Source organism: Stegodyphus dumicola, chromosome 12 (assembly GCF_044657685.1).
Source record: "Stegodyphus dumicola isolate Sdum_Otavi_A_Nest chromosome 12, ASM4465768v1".
NCBI classification, from domain to species: domain Eukaryota; kingdom Metazoa; phylum Arthropoda; class Arachnida; order Araneae; family Eresidae; genus Stegodyphus; species Stegodyphus dumicola.
In genome coordinates this window covers 1,828,069-1,852,934 of record NC_140779.1, presented here as the reverse complement: position 1 = coordinate 1,852,934, position 24,866 = coordinate 1,828,069, and the positions used below count along the sequence as shown (strand labels likewise).

The 24,866-nt window shown below is 33.6% G+C and overlaps 1 long non-coding RNA gene across 1 annotated transcript in view; it reads right to left on the bottom strand.

The window, feature by feature from the left end:
* LOC118186315 (uncharacterized) overlaps window positions 1-17,488 on the bottom strand; it is a 143,900-nt gene extending 126,412 nt beyond the window's left edge. The window contains exon 1 of the long non-coding RNA XR_004757753.2: window positions 16,480-17,488. This is a non-coding gene — a long non-coding RNA (uncharacterized LOC118186315). The remainder of the gene's footprint in view (window positions 1-16,479) is intronic.
* Between the last annotated feature and the right edge of the window lie 7,378 nt (window positions 17,489-24,866).

Here is a 24,866-nt window from a genome sequence, read left to right as displayed (position 1 = left end):
ACTTCGAGTGTTTGCTGTGGTGAAGGTTTGAGATTGTTAAGTCAAAGCGTATTCTGCCGCTTGAAGGCCATGTCACTAGATTTAATACTCTAGATCAGCAATTTTCAACCGGTGGTACGCAAAGTAACAGTATTTTTAACTATTAAATTAAAAAATCTCTTGGGTAAAAAAAAGAACTGTTGATAGAAATTTCCTGTGAAGATTTAAAAAATAACACTTGTTAACTTTTGGCTGAAACGAAAAAAAAAGAATTTAAAGGCATGTGAAATAAAGCTATTAAATTTTTATCGCCTTTTGCAGAACATATTTGTGTGAACTAGGATTTTCTTCCATGTTATATTTGCGAAGTGAAATAAGTCCAAACATAAAGAAATTGATCTTCCTCACACAGGTCCAAATTTCACACAATTTTAGAATTAAAGTATTATAACTTAAATTTTGGTAATTAAAATGGTAACCAATTTTCAATCTAATATTTTTACGTGTGCATATTTAATAAGAACAGCCAATAAGGTTGTGAAAATGGCAAAATTCTTTTTTTTATATTTTTATTGAGAAATTCAAAAATAATCATTGTAAATGTAATGGTGGCACGAGAACCGCTGCTCTAGATAACAGTTCTTACCTTCGGCGTTGCTACTTGCTGATTTCTTAATGTTAAAAAAGAAAAGAATTGAAGAAACGTTGTAGTAGAAGAAAACTCTTAGAATTCTAAAATTTCTCTTCCGACACTAAATTACTCTCTTAATAGGCTATTAATTATTAGTTTGGGCATTAGGTGTTTAAATTTAGCGTTACATTTGAATTTCTCGCCATTAGTGCTGGCGGATTTGTAAGCACCAGGTGTGCCTTCATCTATTTGAATTTAAAATAAAAGGATCTTCATTTGCACCCTTCTCAAGTTTCTGTACTTACTTTTAGACTTAGCGAACGTCGCTTCACGTCTATCAAACGCCTGGTCACAGTTTATTTATAGCAGTGAATGTCTCCAAACCTCACGTCTGTAACTCAATTTCTATTAATTAATATTTTGTCCTAGAGAAATAGTATGTGACTATCATATCATCCTACCAGTGGTAAACACTCCAGATATTATCCACGCTTTCATTTATATTTTCATCTATATCATATTTCAATTACATCAAAAATACCTCCTTTGAGTATTTTTTTCTAGTCCTACGAGGCATAGCATCAAAACGAAGGATTTTTTTTTTTTAATTTCTGAAGACTCTTCGATAAAGGAGAATAAAATAAGTATTTTATAACTACGAGCAAAAAATGTGCAGATAGGAGAAATAAAATTCTCTACAAATCACATTTCATCAAACATCGTATTTGCTCTCCTGACCTAAACTTTGACAGGCAGCTTATCCAAGGGAAAAACTTTTAACCAGAGTCAAGGGGATGGGGAGGGAGTCGGTGAACACATTAAGAGGAGAACATAGCTGGTTCTCAAAATCTTAAAAGAAAAAAAAAAATTCTCGAATAGGAATTTTACAAAGGGAGAGAACTGACGAGGAAAAAAAATTTAGAATGCTGACCGTTCACTGACCATTGCGCTTCACAGAGATCATCCTGGTTCGAATTTCTTTACACGCACTTTTCTTACTCATTCAGTTCTTTTTCGTTTCTCTGAAATTTCTGAATAAAAGGGAAAAAAGAAGTTGAAGAAAGTTGAAGTAGAAGAAAACTCTTAGAATTCTGAAATCGCGGCTTTTACAGCCTAACTTAGTGGGTAGTTTTCTGGAGCTAGGCTTCAACTGAATTTCCAAAATACATCCCCGGATTTTTTATATATTATTTGTTTACTTTTCCCCCTTGCACAGGATGGTTGTTTTCCCCATAGTAAGTACTCACTCAACTTTTTTTTTTACCTTATTGATATTTATTTTTTAACGAAAAATGTATGCCTTTTTATGCATTGGAACTACCGAAAAATTGAAAGAACTATAAAACTATGTTGAGATTTAGAAATATTATAGCTGCAGGTATCATAAAATTCTTTAAGGTGAAAGGAGTGTGTGGACTGTGCGTTGGTTAACAGAGGATGTATGCGTGTTTAGAAAGCTGGAGCAATTAATGTGTATTGATCCCCTCAAGAGTTTGGTGGTAGGAGAATATGTACAAGAGATTCTTCAATTACAGATGTCCCTGGAATGAACTATGTTATAACTGAGACACAGTTTAGGCAGGGAGCCAGAAAGCGTGTTACATTAATTAAACACTCTAATCCAACGGTTGTCAACCTTTTGACAAACGCGTAACATCTAAACAAAAAAATGAAAACTCTGAGTACCACCACTAAAAGGTACTACTGTCACCACCACTAAAAGGTACTACTGTCACCACCACTAAAAGGTACTACTGTCACCACCACTAAAAGGTACTACTGTCACCACCACGCTTGAACAAAGCTCAGATTTTAATTTACGAGTGTTAGAGAAAAAATCAGGATGTTGCGGTTTTAATTTTAGAATTTAATAGTTAAAAATACATTGTTTCTTTGCGTACTACCTATTTTTTTCTTGCGTATCACCGATCGAGAACCCCCTGCTCAAATCCATTTCTGAACTGAGAAACAGCAAAAATCATTTGAAATACTATGAAACTAAAGATGCATTACCACTTATATTCGATTGCAATGCATAAAATGTTATTTAGCTATCTCAAAAGCTGTGAATGCTTAGCTTCGGCATCTAGAGTAATAACAACAGATTAAAAAGAATTGCTGTTTAACTGATAAACGACAAATATTTTTCAGTTTAATGGATCTTCATTGCTACTAAATACAGGTGTGTAATTCTTTCATATTCATAGTCTGTTGTAAAATATGTAATTGTTTTACATCCAGAGTTTCAACATGAAATAATGAATGATAGTAATTTAACATTCATTTTTAAATTTCTTTCTCAGTGTATAAAATACTATTAGCTATCCCTAATGCTGAAATGATTAGATCCGAAATGTGCTGTAAATGCTCCTAAATGTGCTCCGTAATGAACATGTAAAATTACTTGGGATTTAAGTGATAAACGGCAGATTTGTTTCAAGATCATGGGCGTAATCACTTTCTGATAACTAAAATTCTGTATTATATTTCATTTTTGTAGTCTGTTCTGTATGAAATAATGCATGACACTAAATTTCAGTTTTAATATTTTCTCCCAAAAGCTTATTTGGTTTACTTAATGATCAAACGACAAGACCAAATCAGCGTTCATCGTGTAGCGTTCTTCAGTAATTAGCAAACAACCATCACCGTTATTATTGCAAACAACACATCCACACACTGCGCTAGGACTTAAAAGAGACATGAAATCCTCTTCAGATTTATCACTGCTGGTTGGATCGTCCGCCTACAATGGATTCAAGTCATGTTGGTATCCCTGGGACTGCATTAAGAATCAGCGAAGAAGAGAACAACCCTCAGGCAACCGGATGTGCTGACCCGCTTAACATTAGCCAAACATATCATTAAAGCCTCAGCTGAAAGCAAAATCAAGAGCTCAAGAAAAGATGCAAGTCGCGAAAAGAAATGAGAAGGTTTATTTTCAAAAGGTCCCATTCCAGAGACTCTACCGAGACCAGTCGCCGTGGCAGAAGTCAGGCTGCACATGGGGGCACGACTCTCTCCAAGATCACTTGCAGCACTATAGTCTACCAGGAAACACTAGGACTACCACCGACCCTAGGACTTAACAAGTCTCTCGGTGTAATTACCATGTTGGCAGATGCCATCTAATATCTGCTATCCGTGACTACAGCTAACAAGCAGGATGGCATTTTTAACGATTCTTCAAAAGGCTACAGTGCCGCATATACATACAGTTTTATATAGAAATTTTTACATATAATACTCTACATTTTCGATGCTAGGATGTTAAATACAGCTATTTGTTATGACTGACTGAGCAGTTAAATTTCCTGTTTGTTTGAAATTGCTAAAGATTCATTTTACTAAACAGTTTCAAGAGGCGACTTTGAAAAAGGATTAACAGAGTACATTATTAATAAAATACAAAATTTACAGTTGCACAGGGTTAATAGATCCCGCTATTCTGCAGAAGGGTTTACAGAGCACATTATTAATAATAAAATACGAAATTTACAGTTGCACAGGGTTAATAGATCTCGCTATCTTGCAAAAGGATTAACAGAGCACATTATTAATAAAATACAAAATTTACATTTGCACAGGGTTAATAGATCCCGTTATGAATTAAATACCAGATTCATACCAGAATCGATTAAAATCAGCATACTTAAATGACCATAGTGAATGCACTTATTACAAAACTATAGCTACATGCATTAGAAGTTACATATTTGTTGAACAGAGAATAATAAATATGCCTATAGGACTTGTAGAGGATAATATCTACCTTCTTTAAAACAAAAACAAAAAATAAGGAAAATATGTTACTATACATTCCTTAAAATACAACAGATATGCTACTGATTGCACAGACACAATATGCACAAGGAGGCTATGAACCCAATAATTAAATATAGTACAAAATAATTGCTAGTTATAAATTAGATGCACTATTAATATATATATAAATATATTGGAAACTAGGGAATCAAACAAAGTATAAAATGATTGGATTGATCAACTATATGTATTAGATTAATAACACTAAATGTGTTTTTTTTTAAGGGGACAAAAATTACGGAGTCAAAAATACAGCGATACTATTCAGTTGACACACGAACAGCCACATGCAACTCTATCAGGATGGAAGAATGGTCGGCGAGCATCTGCAAAGCTGCAGTGAGGTTGCCAATACACCGACCTAGCAGCGCACCATTCAGTCACTTACATATTTCTAAATTTTCCTTATTCTTATATAAGATTATATATTGTTTGCTTTACCTTAAACAGTTCTTCTTTAAACATATCATGCATTTTAGGTTGCATATGTGGATTTAAAATTGTGATGAAATTGTGTCATATTATGCAGAAATAAGAATTGCTATATACTTCTATATAGCAATTCTTATTTCTTATTACAATGTAATCTATTATTTCTGTTATTGTGAAAATCCTATTTCTTTGCTAAGATTTAAATAAACGACTTTTCTGTGCCAGTTCTACGGTGGCTGCTTGAGTAAACAAACTCTCCTCTCCACTGAGCAGGCAAACTTTGGTCTATAACCTTAGATCGGAAGCCTGCCTCTGTGGTCCGTCAGTCAGTCCATATCCAGCTTATACCGGGAAGCTCGTCGTCGAATAGCAGATCTTCAAATTATTGGTTAAAATAAAGAATTTACTTTATTTATAAGTGATAAAATATCTTTTTTCTCTTTCATGTACCTAAAATGCACCATTATTATAAATCTTTCATGTACTTTTATTATAAATCTAATTATTAGCGACTTATTTTATTTTTACGCCTTCTCTCTATATACAGGGTAGTCAATTTCGAAGCATTGATAGAAATTGCTAAGTAGGCTGTGTGTATTATTTTATTTTGCGTTATTTTTTGGGGGGATGGAAAGGTGGGTTGGTTTATTTTACTCTGATAAAAAAAATCACTGAAAGTTCACGCAACCTAATAAAATGAACACGCAAAATAATAACAGCAGGAAAGGGTAATCCTTTTTAGCCCAGTCATAGTTTAAGCTGATTTTACTTTCTTAATTATACCTTTGTCTTTCTTCGCATGACTATAAAGTCATTTTAAAATAATGATGACAAATCAAAGTTACTTCAGTTATCTGCTCTGACAAGTTGTTTCTTTCGTCCGACTATCGAGTTAATATTAGGGAAAATATTCTCTCGATATTTGCTTTGTGGACTCGAATGGCAAATACGTACACAAAATAGCTTTATCAGGCAAGTCTTCTGACCAATGTAATTCGTATCCGCAAAACATTCGCAAGACAATGCATTTGTATCCGTTTCTCTCCCATTCTCAATTTCGTAGATGCTACACAGTTTTTAGTTAGTATTGTTTTCTCTAAGCAAATTGTATGAAGCAAACTGCCAAACTGGTTGAAGTGAAACCGGTTGAAGGCAAACTGGTTGAAGCGTTTTCAATCACTGTTACTTTCTGTCTATTACTAAGCCTCCTGTTTATTATTACTATGACAAATTTTAAAAAATTAACCTGTGAAAAATGAAGGCATTTAAAACACTCTTAAAATTGTGAAACCGATCAAGGTCTCCTATTGGGCACAAATCACGTCATATGCCTTGTGAATAGCTTAGCAGCCTAGAACAGTTTAGAAAAAAATCGCTATAGACCAAGCCTCGGCAATCTGTGACCATTTTATAATTTTAAGTGACCCACCCGAGTTCCGAAAATAAAATACAATACATAAAAATAAATTATTAAACATAAATGAAACGTTTAAGAATACATAAAAAATAAATCGAAAATAAATAACAATAACATTTTTGTTTGGTTACAAAGTTCCAGCAACGAACATGCCTTTTTAAAACTTTTAACGTTGTTTCAATGAGAAATCGATAAATTTGGCAGTGCCGATCCGTAATCTATAATTCCAAAAACTTGGCTTCGCCGTTTGTCCGCATTTGGTTTAACTTATAAATGCGAGCAAATTTTTTCACCCTTGAAATTTATTTTAAGTAAACCAGGTGATAAGCTGAACTACCGAGAATTCAGTTGCTTGTATTTGTCTTAAAACCACTAATTATTAAACTAGACTTAACTAAATTGACGTCACAATTTCGGCATCAGGGAAGCCATTGATGTCGAAGAGGAAAATGAAATTCTTTTATAATAATTATAATTTTTATGCTTGAAGCTTAAAGCGCACTGTAATTATTTTTTCAGTAAAATGTATCTTATTATTCACCAAATAAATACAATTCTAAAATGAAAATATCATTGCCCCGATAAGTCTTCTTAATACACACATTTAGAGAAAAAATGTTGCCCGCTGTAAACGAAATGCCGTCAGGCAGCATGTCTGCAAGGGAGACTTGATTGCGACGCTGAGCAACTTCGTCATTTAGTGCAGGGGGATGTCAAGATTGGAAACAAAATCATTTAGAATAAATGCAAATTTATTCTGCATTAAAGCAACAAGTAACATCTAAACAATCGTCTCCTGAAATAAAGCTTTCTTAAAATCGGTGCTATTTCAAAGGTATTTTATAGATTTCAAGATGAGATAACCATTTGCAACGCATTTGATTTCCCGATTTTTTTTTTTTTTTTTTTTTTTTTGTTAAATACGATACATACTTGAGTGACGATCAATCAGTAAAGCGAGAAGCGCAACGCACTGTATATTGAAATACGTAATTACTTTTCTACTCTGCTACTTATTTTAATATATTCAGCGTCACAATAAATCCTCTTACTGCAGAATATCTTATTTATATTGTCTAGGCCCAGACCACTCTTAACTGAGAGCTAAAACACTCATTGTGAAATTCTTGCGACAAGATGAATTGAGTCAAATGAAATCGAAACGAACGGCAAATACAATTTCAGTTGAAAACTAATACTGATTAGAACTGATCATTGAGACTATGTATCTGGAAAAATTCAGAAACTGGTGATGAAGAAATTTCCAAATGGATAACAGCTGACCACAAGCATAAGTGGTTATAATACTATAAAACTCACCCAGTGAACAAGTAAAGAACTATGCGCCATCTAATGAATATTGGAGTAAATTGCACTGCATGTATGAATCGAAAAGATCAGCTAGAAAGGCCATATTCTTAAAAACATTGTTTTTTACGACAACGAGTGATTATAAACAAACGGCTGATCTTGTAAATGACCTTTTCATACTTCTTGATAAACTCAAAGAAACGGATAAAAAGAAATTCAGCATTTCGGTTGGTTTACAAACAATATTGCTTTCGTATAGCACACTGGACTCTTATGAAAGCTTTCGGAATCCCAAAATCAACTGCCTTCTCCAGAAATGCTGGAAGTAGCAGAGCTCACAAGAGCAATCATATTCTGAATCACAGTATTCAAAACCATATTCTGCGTTCTGTTCAAGAGGTCTGACGCATAATCAATGAACGGTTTCTAAACTGGAACATAATTGTCCATCAGACAGAAAACATTATCCAGTTAACTAGAGCACAACGTCTGGCCTTGAAGAATGTGCCATGTTTTGCGTTTCTGTACGAGGTCGTGGAATTGGAGCGACTGATGACGACACATAGTAAAGTATCAAACACAATTTATTTAGTCAGTATTATTCAGGGCAGCTCTGGAAACACGTTTACATTCGTCGAAAAACTAAGACAAACACGCTGAAATGATCTGCAACACAGCCCTTCAGGCTATCAGACTATAACGGTCTGATAGTTCACGGCAAAGCACTAGAGTACAGCTCCCAACTCGGTCGATCGCTCTGGGAGCTCAACACATTTGACGACGCACTACAATATACTACGATATACTAAACGTTACACACCCTCGATGGACCAACTCGCGATTACAGTCGACGACCAACTCGACACTAGACTCGCGATCGACTCGATAGACTAACGATTAACTTCTAATCCCTTTTTTTACCGTTTACATCTCCTTCACATCAGGTATACAACTATATGGAGTTTTGACTTGTTCGTTCAAAATTTGCCGTTCAGACCGTTCACTGTGATTAGCAAATAGAGCGCAATCGTGCCGCACACCCGAAGGCGAAAATACAAAGTCATACCTAAGCGTTTAATCAATGTGATGTGGAAGTTGGAAGTCTTGCAAAAGCAGTAGATCTGAAAAAGTTCTACAAACCAGTAAGACAATGTCCAGCTGGAGTTCATCAAAATGAACTAAGTTCGAAAAGGCAAGAGTAAAGTTTGTACTGTGGTTCCAAATATGGCAACCTTGCCTTTCCTTGCCATTTTCTGGCAACCCTAAACCAGCCGTTTGGGGAAGCGATCTTACCGTGGCTGGGCATTTCGTAAAACATTGTCTGCAGAAAATCTTCCGTCAAGCAGGAAACAAGGACCGCATCATGGTAAGTACTGATGCATTAAGTCTGAAGTCCTGTTCTGTCTTGATATTAGTTCAACATTGCACATATGTTCCAAAAGCCAATCTCTTAAATAAGTTAGGTGATATTTAAGTTAAATTGGTACTTTTCCGTTTCGCCGGCGAAAATCTCGCCAAGCAGACTTTATTGGCGACAACATACACATAAAAAATATTAAAAAAATGTTAGTTCTAAGAATTCTTTTTTTGAAGGCATAAACATTTTAATATCGCTTAAAATTTCATAAAAAAGCCAATAAATAAAGACAATAAATTTGTTAAAAGACATTAATTTAAGAATTTACTATGCTTTCATGGTTCAACATCTTGATTCGCCGGTTCATATCACGTGACCCCAAGCGATCTCATCTCACGTAAACTACTCTACAAAAATCTAATGCTCTCAGTAATTATCTACATTAATTTCAAGTTCAATCTTAATTTGGAACACAAGTTTAAATGCAAGAAATATTTCAATGCGTACGAATAGCTTACTCAGAAATTATGTAAAACTGCAGAGCTTTACTTCATTAATGCATTCTCATTAGAATTGATGAATTTAACCCTTGACTTTACCTTTTCTATATTTTCGGCTTCGGGTAAGCGCTGTGATTGCATCCTAATTGACTTAATTACCGAAAATGGCCTTAGACATAAAAATGAACTGTCTGATAAAAATTCTATGTAATTTTATGTCAGTATTGAAAGAAACAATCAATCTGATAAGAAAAAGCTGCGACTTGTTTTGAAAATGAGGCGTAAAAGGCTACAGCGAGAATATTCCGTATGGAATCGGTTGTATACCATTATTGGCGACTTTATCGCTTGCGCCGACAAAACGGAAAAGTACCGTTAAATTAGCTGATACAGTAGTTAAAAGTATCGGAAAGGGTAAATTTAAAACTTGCACAAGTTTTAAAACTCATAACATTAAACTCGAAAATATATCGCGAATTCTTGATTTAAAAAATAATTTAATATCAGGCTCTCCAAATAATTATCCATTACGTTTTTAAAAAATGTGCTTACATAAATAATTTTAATAATGAAACAGTTATATCAGCGAAACGCGAAAGGGAACTTCATTATAGTACTATGCCAGTACTTGAACATGTCTCAACAGCTACAGAAATAGATCTGTTGCATATGAAATTTTGCCATTTTAAACGAAAACTATCTTAAAAAAACTTCAATCAAATAATATGGTTAGAGGACTTTCTTCGGAATGATCCTTTTGCTACCTTAAGATATGCCTTCAGAGAAACAAACAGCAACTACTTTTCTAAAGAATCTATTTCCAGAGTTATCATATTCTTAAATCTTTGATTTTTTTCTCGCCCCATAAGGATCAAATCAGTAGGTGGATCTTTTCATTTTGCAACTTTTATTAATGATAAAGCTCGATACTTTTATGTTTATTTTTTTAAATCTCAGGATGAAGTTAAACAAGGTTTTAGAAGTTTTCAAGGATCTACTGCAAATCAACTAAACCCTAAAATCAAAATTCTCAGAATGGATAGAAAATTTAAGGAAGGACTTTGCTAAATTACGGCGGAGTAAACCACGACAATATCTAATACTACCGCAGAAAAAAGTGTTAAACCGCAATTTAGTTTCCACTGCGCGAAGTTTTAATCCACCTTGTAAATTCTATGCTGATGCCGTCAGTACGGGTTTCTGCATTCGAAATCGCCGCCCGTTGCGAAGTTCAAGAAACAATACGTTATAAGGTGATGTTTGGCGACGTGCCAGCTTCATATCCGAACTCTTGTTCAAAAAGCATTTAAGGCTCGGACTTTGGATTCTGAAGCGTGTAAAGTAATAATAAACTTTTTGATGAGTCCGAAATTCTTTTGCCTTTCGCTCTGGAGGAGAAAGGAGGTTATGTTGTGCGTGTGTGTATTTAATTATGGCAAAGCACACTAGGGCTATCTGCCTGAGGGGAGGGATGCCTTCGTGGAGGACTTTCTAAGGGAAACTGGCTCGTATACACGTTACACGTGGGGAAAACCACGAAAACGCCCATGCAGCCAGCCCGTTCGCGGGATTCAAACCTCGAACCGAACTACCAGTGTTCAGCGACTTTACCGCTCGGCCGTTGGTGGGCGGAGGTTATGTTGTGATGATGAGAGGACTTTCGTTTTCTCATAATGATGTGTTTTCTACCTTAGGATAGGCACAACAAACATCAAGTCCTTTCCCTGGAGCTACTGATTCGAATGATGCAATCGTTATACGGTAGTGATAAAAGCGATCTTTGTATTAGATCGCTTTTATCACTATTATTGTGTGGTCTTAAATATTCAGGAGATTATTGTGTGGTCTTAAATATTCAGGAAGGTAATGCCAAAAATATAGATGGAAAACTGAAGTTTTAAATCGAATTCATTCAGGTAACTGTTTATGCTAAAAGAATATCTAACACTGAAAAATAATTGCACACGAAGACGATCTTATCTTTTTCACCGATTCTAAACAAAATTAAAAAACAATTAGCGATAGTTTATCTTCAGCTTTTAAAATAAAAGACTTGGGAAAATTGTATTAGTGCTTAGACATAGAAATTTGTCAAAATGAAAATCGAATCAAAATTTCTCAAAAAAAAAAAAAAAAAAAAAAAAAAAAAAAAAATACAATGATGATATCTTAAACAGATATAATATGCGAAACATATCATTGTCCTCACCAATAGATAAAAGAAAAAATTATCAAAAGAGATGAGTCCTAAAAATGAAAACAAAATTGCGGAAATAAAGAATGCCCCATTTAGAAGTTTGACAGTATGTACTTTTCAGTAGCCGCTAGGACAGATAACACATACAACGTGAATTTCATGCTTTAGTTCCAAGAAAAGAACACTGGCATACTGCAAAAGAATACTTCGATATTTAAACCCGATCAAGGTCTAATTTATAGACACAGAAAAACCACTCATCGCCCTTGTGGTTTCAGGCTGGATATCAAATACTAACGATCGAAAATCTCGCACGGGTTTTGCATTTATATCACTTTGTTTCTGCCATCACTTGGGAATCATAAAAATAACACAGTGCATATCTATAGTTCACCAAGACTGAATATATTGCTCTTCTTCAGAAAAGCTCACCAGCGGCCGAGTGGTAACGCCAGTGAAAACTGATAGCTCGGTCCGAAGTTCGAATTCCGCGAACGGGTTGGTTGCGTGGGCCTTTTCGTAGTTTTCGCCATGAGTAAGGTGTATACGAGCCACTCTCTGCTAGAAAAATACCTCCACGGAGGCAATCTTCCCTTAAGCAGATGGCTGTCCAGTGCTTTGCCATTATCAAATACACCAAACTTTCTTAGGACGTCAAAGAAACCGTCTACCTGCGTCGTTTCCTGAAAAAGCTGGCATGCTTTATGTGATTACGGCAAAGCATCGAGGGCATCTGCCTAAGGGAAGCGATATCTTCGTGAAGGTTTCTTTAAGGGGAACTGGCTCGTGTACACCAACACATAGTGAAAATCACGGAAACGCCCATACAGCCAACCCTTTCGCGGGATTCGAACCTCAGACCGATTGTAGGCCAGATACCAAATGGAAAACCCAACAAAATATGTTGGGATAATCAAAGAGATCCGAAAATGATGAAGAACTCAATTTTCCCTCTCGTACAAAACATATAGCCTAGACATTCGTCGCCATTTTGTGTGGTAATTGTTTAAGTGTGGTGAAGATGCGCTTCGTGAAGACAGGACGCTTATCTGTGATATGAGAGGTAATATGTTAATTAAACCTCAGACTCCTGTTAAACTTCAAAACTGTTCTACAGTTACTGGACTGAATATTTTTAACACTTATTTTGTTTTAGTTTTCAGGAACGGGTAATCAAAGTCGAAAAGAGGTATGTTGGCAAACTTCGTTGATTCTCCTAGCTCATTCGAACTTTATTTCAGCCTTTTTGCTGCGCGCGACATACATTTGCATGTCAGTTGGTCAGTAAGCGTAAAGCGCTATGTATTCATATACTTTAATAGATTTCTAATTAACTACAATTATGTATTCATCTCCATAATAAACGGTTGTCCTGTTAGTGTAAGATATTATTCTACAATAACACACCTCTAGAACAGAGCAAATTCTATTAAGTATATTCTATACCTGCGATGTGAAATTCGTGACTTAGATATTGATTTGCTGATGAAAAATGTGAAATGGATCAGAAAATTTATTAAATGGTTAAATTTAGCCGTTTCGAAATTTAGAGTAACAAAACATTATTCAAGGTACGACAGTATTCAAAATGTATATAGCCATATATCGATATGCGCCATATAAGTGGGCGCACTAAGGGTGTGGGTTCTGCTAGGACCCAACCATGAGTTAGAATTAACAGAATGAGATAATATGATTTAAGTCCTTTGAAAGATGAGTAGAACAACCGAGTGTATGAGTAGTAGCAGGGCCGTTCCTAGCGGGGGGACAAGATTATGGACTGCATGTTGGCGGCAAAATTTAAAGGCTGCGAAATGATTATCAAACAACGCAGGAAAAATAAGGGCTTGAGCCAAATCTAACAAAAACTTTGCGTAAACAATACCCTAACTGGTTTGCTCGCACACAGTAGGCCTAACTACACGCTATTGCGATATCATCAGCACGTTCTATCGGCAAGCAATAGCAAAGCTCTTATCACAAGGGAATAAATCGGGAAAATTGGTTTTCTTCTATTACTCTCCTTGTTTATTTTAATTGAAAACAAAGACAGTCACATTAAGGGTAATAGAGAGATTTGTAAAATATTCTGTAATTTTTCATCAACCTTTATAACTAAAACAAACCAGGCACCTTCATTCTTCACTGTATTTAGACACCACGGTAATTGGGCATAATGTCTCGCCTCTAATCAAATAATCTTACATTCAATAAGGAATTCGAAACTTTTAACTGCAAAAAATAATTGTATGTTTATATGCAAAACGAAAGAAGAATGTTCAGAAGTTAAAAGTTTTTGTTGAACGAAGTCTTTTAGAATTAGAGTCAGTAGTGTTAAAAGTCACAAATTGTTGAAAAAGAACACGGATGCAGGAAAGTAGAACGTATTGGTGCCAGAAAAAGAATGAATAAAATGAACATCAGAAGGTACAGTACAGACGTTATGTAAACAATATAATGTACATAACCGATTTACACTATAATAATTTCATCAGAATTAGTAGACTTATTTAGCAGCGTTAAAAATGTCTTCAGAAATAGCAAATGCAATAATTTGTCGATTGTATTTTTCGTAGTCTTTATTTCAGGAACACGGTCTAATTTGCTACTTCTATTATGATTGCTGGAAAGAGAAATGGAACATTTCGGGAAAAAGAATAGCTTATTGGTACTGTTCGGTTTTGAGGGTCGTAAAAAATCGCCAAATTATTGTTGATTTCAGTGCTGCCAAAAATAATTGCGGCAACCCTAATGCCAAAAAGGAAGTATTATAATAATAAATAACTATCTAAGATTGATGTTTTAATTTAGATGAAAGGTTAATTTCATATAATACTTTTTTATTATTATAATTTATATAAAAAAGTCTAAACATGACTGAATGGAAGCATAAGAGTAAATAACTATTTCAGATCATTATTATAATTTATATAAAAATTGCTAAACATAACTGAATGGATGCCTGCATCGCCATTTCGCTACCGACTTATCGCTAAAACATAATTTCATCTCGTTGGTTGTTCAAACATAATTTTCTATAATAAATAATGCCTTTTCTTTGAAAATATTCTCGGTAAAGTGCAGAATCGCTCACGTATTTGTTTGCCGCTTTTTACAAGAGTAAAAACAATTGAAATTTTGTCAATTTTCTTTTACGTTTTAAGTGAAAATAAGTCGATGTGTACATAAATAAAGTCAAGGGTGTGCGCAGTGCCATTTTTGTGCAATTCTAGAATTTACAGAGTATGTGCAATTCTTAAAAACGCGTCAAGCAGTGGGTGATTCTGGACTTTACCCAAAATTCTATTGGCGACTTTTCGTCATGGGCAATTCCCAAATTGTTAAATCCTTAAGATATCAAAAAAGGATTTTAAATCAAAAAAGGATTTAAAAATTAAACTAGTATGTCAATGGCGTCTTAAGAAATATAGAACTATATAAACTTAACGCAATCTGAAATCAACGCGTACGCTAGATTTGGCGCGCTGTTAAATGGGCGCGTTTACTAGATTTGGCGCTTTTGCGCATACATTTTCGCTGCAATTTTTTACGGCTCTCAAAACCGAAATTTTAGTTTGATGTTTCTAACTATATATTTTGTTTCAATCTATGTTTTTAAATTTTTGTTTCAATTTTTAAATCTATTTTTGTTTGTCTGTGTTCTGCTATGAGGCCGATTATTAACGGCCAGGAGGGTTGCAGCACAATAGTAGATTACATTACATAATTCATACTTGCATTAGCATTTACATTGGGTGCTTGATATTTAGGTAATTTAATATACCCTCGAAAATTTATCCCTGTATAATATTTTCGAGACAAAATTTTCTGTTCTGTGCTTACCGGCATATTTAATGCACCGAGGCTTTAAATTACACACTTCCGAAACGTAGTTAAAGTACTGTAAATTATGGTACTGGACCACTTCATCTCTCACTCTGTAGGAGACTACTGAAACACTAAAATATAAGAATTTAGTAACTTCATACATAAGTTCGTTACCAAGAACAAACTATAACTGTATTTGGTACAAATACTGTTTTTTTTTTTTTTTTTTTTTTTTTTTATTGGATTTCAGTCCGAACATTTGTACTACCTTCTTTATTGTAACCCTAAAAAATTCTCCTCCTCGATTTCCTCTTCAGGTATGCGCCTGGTTAAACCCCTACTTTTCTCACTTTAAATGGACATTCGAATTTCTACTTTACATTGTAATGATCTACCTGCTTGCTTATACGATATTTAAAAATTACTCTGTGATTAGTTTTCATCTTAGGAAATATTTCCAGAAATTCACACCAGAAAAAGAAAAAATGCAGAGCAAATTTGCATCAGTATCCTGTGTAAGAATTTTTAAAAAACTCCAAGAATTTAACATTGGGCTTGACCACTATAGGTTTTATTTTAGTGCCTTAGATATCAGTAACACTTGTTGGTGTCATACGTAGGTGTTCATAACACACTTATCATTGACAGCATTTATACTTTAATCACAAGCTTTAGATAATTCCTGAAACTTATTTAGACTCCAGACGTTTACTTATCCGCATTTTTCGACAAAAAAAAGAAAACCATGAGCAGACAGCATCATTTACGCGTTTATACGATTTATTAGGACATTTTCTAATTTTGCGAGTACTAGGTTCGCTACGGCACTTAGAAGAATTCATTACGCAACCAGCGACACTTTCAAAATTACTAATAGCCGAGACATTATCAAAATTAACATTGGTACAGTCAAAGCTAATACAGCTACAAGAATCGTAATTTTTAGAGCATTATATTAGGAATTATTTGAATCGCTGTCGGTACCAAATTATTTTCACTTACCTTGCACTAGATCGATCATCACCCGAAATCTTTCACACTGAGATTCACAAAAAGTTCACGTTATTATTACGGAACACCTTTGCAAAGTTTTGGCATATCAACCAGTTTCGACAACAGTTTATCCCTTAGTCCAGGCAGAAGCACTAATTGAGAAACGCCGTAAGTCTTTCATGAATGAGTCCTTACAGCTTGCACCAAAATTTGAAGTCTCCAGATTGAAATCATAACTTTAAGCCACATAATCGAGTTTAGGCCTCGCGCTGTCTATTCTTTCCATAGCAGGAAGCGGGGAAGTGAATTCTCGTTCATTTCACTATTCGATAAACAAAATCACAAAACTCCGAAATCACAGAAGTACTAGAGAACTAACGTATCAAGTTTGGCAGACGAATAACGATCTTTCCTCGGATCACAGCCGAGCACTGGCATATGTGGGACAACATAAAGGGGATACTATCAATATCCACAAAATTAATGGTAAAAGTTCGAAAACGAAATTAAAAATCACCACCTCCCAATGCGATGAAAAATATTGGTCATGCAAACAACAACTTAAATAATAGTATCCAGAACGCATATAACACTCGCAGTCTGAAAGTCAATCAAACGCACGCACAGATTGCCGCATTTTATAAGTAAGAACTATTAAACCAACAGTTAAGCTTCTCCGCGAATGAAAAAAATTCACAGTGAAAGAACAGCCGATCATATAATGGCTCTTGCTTATCAAACCAACTGATCCATAGTGCTTTTACTACTTAGTTTGATATTGCGTCTTTGCGAATGTATGGATTCTGGAAAAATACCAGCATCGACACCTACCAGTCTCCAGATCTACCCGTTCTTCGAGTTTTAGAAGCAAACCGCTTCTATCTGTTTGTTCTTCCCCCGTCAGGTACTTATCGCTTTTGGAGAATATTCTTCACGGTTGTATCACAAGCCAGGCCCCTAATGGAACTCTTTTATAGGCATCACTATCACCTGCTGCAAGCCAGTATACGACCAAACATCAAAGACCAACCGAACTGAAATGAGTTCATATGGTACGAAACCGCTTACTCGTGTTACAACAAACGCATTGGCGAATAACGTTGTCGCCAACAGAAACTGCTGAAAGTCTCCTAACTTATTTCCTAAAACCCATGGAAATAACTTATTTCCTAAAGCCCTATCACAGTTCAGAATTTTCAATTTAATATGACCTCGTCACATCTACTGACAGTAGGCAAGAATCAATACAAAATTAATATATAGATACAGGGTTAGAAAAACGTCGCAAAGTAAAAACAAACCAAAAGTCATAGCGGCGCTTTTCATAGAAAAGAAAGAGACAGTAAGGGAGCTAAAAAAAGAAACTTTATGGTTTAAAACTCTTGAACGATTTATAACAAAAGCATAATGTTCTACTCTCACTGATAGTCAACTCTAACAATCTGACCATGTGCAAGATGGTCAACCCGACAGCCAGGGCAGAGCCAGGTGTTTTCTTTTTTTTTTTTTTTTTTTTTTTTTTCACTTTGCGATTTTATAGCATCATTTTGAAGAGTTTCATTCTTTGAAAAATGTAGTTGTGGCAACAGTTTTTCATTCAATGCTTTGTATACAAATATGAGATAAAATGCTGCTTTTTTTTCTTTTGATTTTTGGACGCGCAACACCCACATCGCAATCTTCTTATTCTGACGCGCATGCGTCTCGCGAGGCACAACAGAAAAAATTTCTTTTTTTTTTTTTTTCTTTTTTTTTTTTTTTTTTCCTCTCTCTCTCTCTCTATATATATATATTTATTAACTAATGGCAAAAAAATTTGTATATTTTGAATTATGTTATCCACAAAGCACAATTTTGATTGGTTATTGTTTTCTGATGATAGTTTCATTCTTTCAGAAATGTGGATTTGGCAAAAGTTTTTCATTCATTGCTTTGAATACTACATTCCTGACTGTTTTCTCTTGAAAATATAAGATTTATTGCTTATTCACTGCAATAAATCTCATATTTAATTTAATTTTACATTGTAATTTTTTTATATTACGTTTAGATTATATAAATTATTTTTCATGTTTTTTTAGGAAACAAAGTTCTTAACTTCCTTTATACCAGTTGAATTCTTAAGATTTTGCAACGGGAAGTTGGTTTTTATTTATTAGGATAATTAATATTTGTATTAAGAGATATCGCTTAATAATTTTTTTTTTTTTTTTTTTTTTTTTTTTTTTTTTTAAATTTGTGGATATTCTTTTTAGTCGGAAGGGGCTTTGTCCCTGGAGTATAGTTTTCGTTTTGCGATTTTGCGTTGGTTCACTATAAATGTCCGTTTCACTTTTCAAACTGTTGCCACCAAATGTTAGAGTCCTGCATTATACTTAAAGAAATTAAATAATAAAAAATATGTATGAATGTATGTATATTTCTCGCACTTTGATAAAACAACGTTACGTACAGCCACCGAATTTTGAATGACGGAATCCTACTGCGAATATGGCCATGTGGAAGCCCAAATTTGAAATTTGGAATTTGTTTTATTATCGATTTCATATTTTGTAAATCTTTAACGAATTTTTGATTAATGAACTCAAGAATTTCAAAGCGAGCAATGGCAACATTGTTAATAAAAAACATTTTTAACTCCAACGCGCGAGACTCTGTATCGGAAATTCTAAAGATATGCTCAGTTTAAAATTATTTTGCGATATTGCTTGAACTGAATTTTATGGTTTAAGTGCGAAGAACGTGATAGTTAATAAATAAAGGAAATACATAAAATGTTAAATAAACGCCCCTTTGGACGTAATTTAAAATCTGAAACTATTCAGATTTATTATATGTATATACTTTTTCTGATAATATTCATTTTATTTATTTATGTATTGTTAACGTTGTTCTGCAGAATAACATTCTGCGCAATTTTTAAATTTAACATTTTATCTCCCCTTTAGGCATTTTTCGGTACATTTAAAAGCCAGACGAAGGCTGCCCGCGTAGTGGTTACTATTAACTATAAAAAATGGTGGAGTTCATTTAAAGAAAGTTTCGCGAAAGAATAAGCAATACGATATCTGGAAATAAGATGCCTCCGTGGACAATCTAGCACCGACAAAGCAAAAACGGCCAAATATTAAATAAATAGCCAATCACTCAATCACCATTCTTCTTTGATCGGCATCATCAATCACTTCGAAAATGCTCCTCTATCGCTTTATTCCATCCCCCCAACTTCTGTCTGCAAGTGGATGATCAGACTCACGCTACCATATATCTATGCTGCATGACAGTTATATCTACGCCCTAGTAATACAAACCCTGCCTAGCGTAATTAATTTCTCCTAACCGACTTATTAAGTCTTCCTATTGCCGCTCTTCTCCTAATTAGTTTAGCTACCGCTCTCGACGAGAAAGCAAAGTATGGCAGGGTAAGCTGAATAGAAATAAGAACAGGGAAGGTGAGGGTGGTTCGCTCTTTGTGCAGTGTTTTTATAATGTAAGGTATTATTTTTTGATTAGATTTCACACCAGAGTAAAGATCCAAGGAAAAAAGTTCAGAAGAGCAGGGTTTTTTTTTTTTTTCCCTAAAACCTTCCCTTTATCGATAAGATATTTTTTAATTTCCTCGCGAGGTATTTCATAGCATCTATATTTTTTATTATTTTACATGATTTGATTATTTGTATTAGGCAACGTAGACGATAGGTTTTCATCGATCAGTTCTTGCTCTGCTTTCTCGATGAAGAGCTAAATGATTCTTTTTCGCTCCTTCTTTCTTTATTACTATCCAGAAAAGAATTTTTTTCCTCCTAAGTCTTCCTTTTTTCCTCCGATTTCTTCAAAAACCTCACGTTAAGCCCTAAGTCATCAGAGCTCCTAATACTATCGGATTGAAGAGAACTCGGCTTTTGAAATTAAAAACAAAGAAGTGGTATTTTGTATGTCATGTTTACACGAAAGGGACTTTTATTTATGTGCTCCACTGGATTAGTTTCCTGTTTTGTATAATTTTAAGCTTTTGTTTTAAACTAATTCAAATAAATTCGAAACAAATTAGTGTGTTTTTGTGTCTAAGCCATCTACGTGTCATTTAAAACTTCCTTACATTTTTTTCTCATGGTATTACGTACTTCATTCATTTAGGCTAAAGTGTGGCCTTGCAAAAATATGTGGCCTCGCAAATTGCTAGCTTTGACAATTTTTGCCGTTCTATAAGAATAAGATTCTTAATTTGTCTTTCAAATTATATCATTGCATTACTTAGCAATGCTCTGCACAAATTAAAACGATAGGTACAATTCTGAATAACTGTTACCATCTTTTTACTTCCTTGGACGAAGTAAAAAGGAAGTATTGTAATCGCAAAAAGCTTCAGCCAGCATATTTCAACGAAAATATCCACTTTGACCGCTTTCGAATGCAATTTAACGATGTTTTTGCGTGATATCTGTACGTAAAGACTGAATAAAAGACTCTTTTCCTCCAAAAAAACTAAAAAACTGCTTTAAAATGAATTCTGAAGAGAATTTTTCGTGGCATCTGTACGAACGTATGTACGTACATGCGTACGAACGTACGTACGTACGCAAGTACGTACGTATCTCGCATAACTCAAAAACGAGTAGCCTCAGAACGTTGAAATTGTGTATATAAGACTACTATAACCTGTAGATGTGCACCTCGTATTTTGGTTGCAATCGGCCGCGCCAAACGTATATAAATATATTTATAAATATATCCACTCTGTTACCCGGCTCAGTGATCTCAGTTTCTTTACTCTTATATGTTTGTAAATTGTACAATTTTTGCTTTAAAAATTGAATTATGTTGTTTTTATTCTTCCGGTTAAGAGTTTATGCCTTTAGTAAATCTGTATGCAATATTTTTAGAATTGTCAACAATTTTAAAATTGTTTAAGTGCCGCTAAGCCTGATTTGATGGCGGCCATTGGTCTTGTTTACATTTGAAACAGCTGAGTAGCAGATTTGTTGCTAATCTAGAGAAACTTGCTTCGCAACAACAAAGATAACGCCTTCATTTATTATTTAAATCATGCTTAATCCTTTCTGGAATTTTTTCGAGGAAATAAGTATTTAAGATTTACTTCGTAATTTTTAATACAGATATTTTGAGTTTGTATGTATTTTTGCCTTGTCGCGAAGTGAAAACTGAATTAATTGAATGAGAAATACTCAATCGTCTGTGAAAAACTGTTTCTTTTTTGTTTTGTTTGCTTAATTTCTTTTATACATCGTTCTAGCTTTATTATAGTATTTGAACAGAACATGTGGCAACGATTAGATAATTCTTTAAATGATATAAATTTTGTGCATTCTGAGTTATAATATGAACGAAATATAATACTGTTAAGTAAACCTAGTGCCAGAGTGTCGCTATGGTAAACAAAGTGAATTTTAAAGAATGCATTTATTCTATTGTGGTATATGCGCTGTCAGCGAAGTAGGTTTAATTCAATCTAATAAGTTTAAATGAAATGCAAGAAAAAATGCGTATAATTTAATTAGTTGCACACGAAGATACATGCGTATGTATATATATAGAGAGAGACAGAGAAAGAGGAGTTATGTTTACTTGCAGACTTTTTTCTTCCTTTTTACTAACATTATAGTACGAAAATCAAGGGGGGAATTAAGCAATCAATTTAATTTTGAAAGATGTGATTACAGAAAGATCATTACAGTAAGATAACCAATCAAAAATATCCATGAAAGAACTACTGGTAACTATCTTATTATTATTTAAAAGAGACCTAAATTCCAATAAGAATGCTTAGTAACATTAGCATTTCAGTATCTGATAATAATAATTTTCATTCCTACTTCCCTATACCTTGAATTTCACTCTTAGTATTGCCCACTGCTACTCCCTAGACCTCGAAGCATTTAATGCATCTGGAACTGCAATTTGTGTCTTCTTCTACAGCATGCAAGTTATCACCGTTTAGTTTGTACTGCCACGAGCAATGATCTTCAGAATTACAGTATTGCGTTGCATTTTCCACCCCACCCAGCTTTAGAACCAGATTCTCAAAATTAAAAAAATATTTGCAGAATTTTCCTCTTTTTAATGCATTCAGAAAATGAAGATCACAAGATTTTAAAATGGATTTATCGACATAATGATTTTTTCGTCATACTAACAAAGGCAAACTTTTGCACACTAAAGGCCCCGTTGAATCTTTTTCTTCTAACTGTTGAATATTATGTCAGGCTAATAAAAAAATTGATCTATGATAGTGAAAGCAAATACCAACCGCCATTCACTGTGCAATTTTGCCATATCAGCTGCATATTCACCTTCTCTAATTATTTATGTATGATCTGAGGCCTAAGGAGTTGCAAGAACAACAATGAGAATGAAAGAAATTCAAATTATAAAGAAGTAGAAATGAGATAACATATTAGATGTTGCAATTGTGTGTATTCTTATTGAACTGTAGGTTTCTTTTAAAGAAATAATATTGTGATAGTAGTAGTTTATCCATGATTACTTTTCATTTGTTATATTATTACTGTGACTGTGTCCTTTGGAAATTAAATTATTCGCCTAATTTTTCCCTATCAATTTTCGGAAGATAAAATTAGTAAAAATAAGTGGGAATATGGCATCAAGAGCATTAGATATCCCCATTTTCTTGAAGCTGTTCACTATTATTGTTTCATCAATAATAGGCCATGCACCCAAAATCCCCTAGCAAATCAGTTAGTAAGACGAAAACGACCACTATGCGGACGAAAAATTTAGGGTATCTCGTTTTGTGAGCGCCTTAAGGAAGACAAACATTACCAAAATCATTAAAACATATTCAGAATTCTGTGCTAAAAGAAAGCTAGGGGGAAAATGTTGTCCGAGTCCCAGTGATTCATTTGGACGAATATGTAATATTGTTTTAGAAATTTAAGGTAATAAATACAATATTTTTCGAATGCTAGAATAGTTCGAGAAATTTATTCTAAATGGTAAATATTAACTGTATATTATATTTAATAACTATGGTGGCTTCATTTATGAAAATATTTGCATATTGGCTGTTTTTGTACAATGAACCTTCTCTAAGCTAGCTATACGTGATTCCTGAAGATTTTGATCTTCAATGATAGTGGGCATCCTAGAGAAGTTATGTTTACTAATTAGTTATTTTATGAGGAATGCTGGGTAAATTTAAAAAGTGGTTGACAGGGGTAGTTTGTAATGAGACGATTCACTGTAATCCAATATTTTAAAGAATTTAAGCTGTTCTTAATTTCTTAAGATATTATAAAGAAATATTATTAAAAGTGTTATATAAGCACACGTTTAAAACATCTGTTAAAATAACATTTATAAGCTTTCTAAGAGCATGGTTATGATTTAAAAAAAAATGTTTTTTTCTTTATTTAGGAGGCATGGTTTACAAAGAGGGGAAAACCATTCATTTTTTCCAAGCAGTTGAAACGAATTTTTATGAAATGTTATATTGTGTTATTTTTAATTAATTCTTTTTTCAGATTTTATGTAAAGTTTATGAATTAAGTAATAAATTATTTTTACTTCTGTATTTTAATTAGCATATTATTTGCTTCATAATATTTCACAATAAAATTATAAATTCAATAAACTTCTTAATTAACATGCTGTAATATATATATATATATATATATATATATAGGGCATAAAGTTTGTTTTCTGGTGTCACATGTATATTTCACAATTTTGTATGCAAATCTCGAACTTTATAATAAATAGGAATACTTTTTTAGTATCACTTTCTAAATGGTAAATATTAAGCTTAAATTTATTACATATCATGTTTGTAAAAAATTATAGGTAAAATTAAAATGCATTAAATTTTAAGATAAAGTGAAGTATTAATTTTTGAAACAAATTTGTTAAAGGCATAATTGTATTAAGCATTAAGAATTTTAATGGAAGCAAGGCTTTGAAAATTAAGGTCAGTTGGTGAAGTTTTATACTTATTCAAAAACATGACATTAGGCTTTTAATGAAAGACTTCTATCTGTTAATTCAAAGGAAGTTATTTGAAGGTAAGTTAAAAACGTTATTCATTTACCATCTATTATTTCAAACAATAGCAGACTGTTGACAAACACTAAGTGCAGATAAGAATAAAAAGATTAGTTGGACGTTGTAATGCAAGCTTATGAACAAAATTTTGAATTCCTTGTAATAACAAAATGAAGTTCATTGCTATGTTGAATTCTTTAATTTACTGAAAATATCATTTTTTAGAAGGAGAGAATATAATATTTTTGAAACATAAAGAACAGCTGTTCTGTCTTCATAGAAATATTTCACAAATTGTCTTTTACAGTAATAGTATGATCATATCAGCATGCAACATGTTTACTCATATAAGTTAAATCTAAAGCAACATGTGTCTA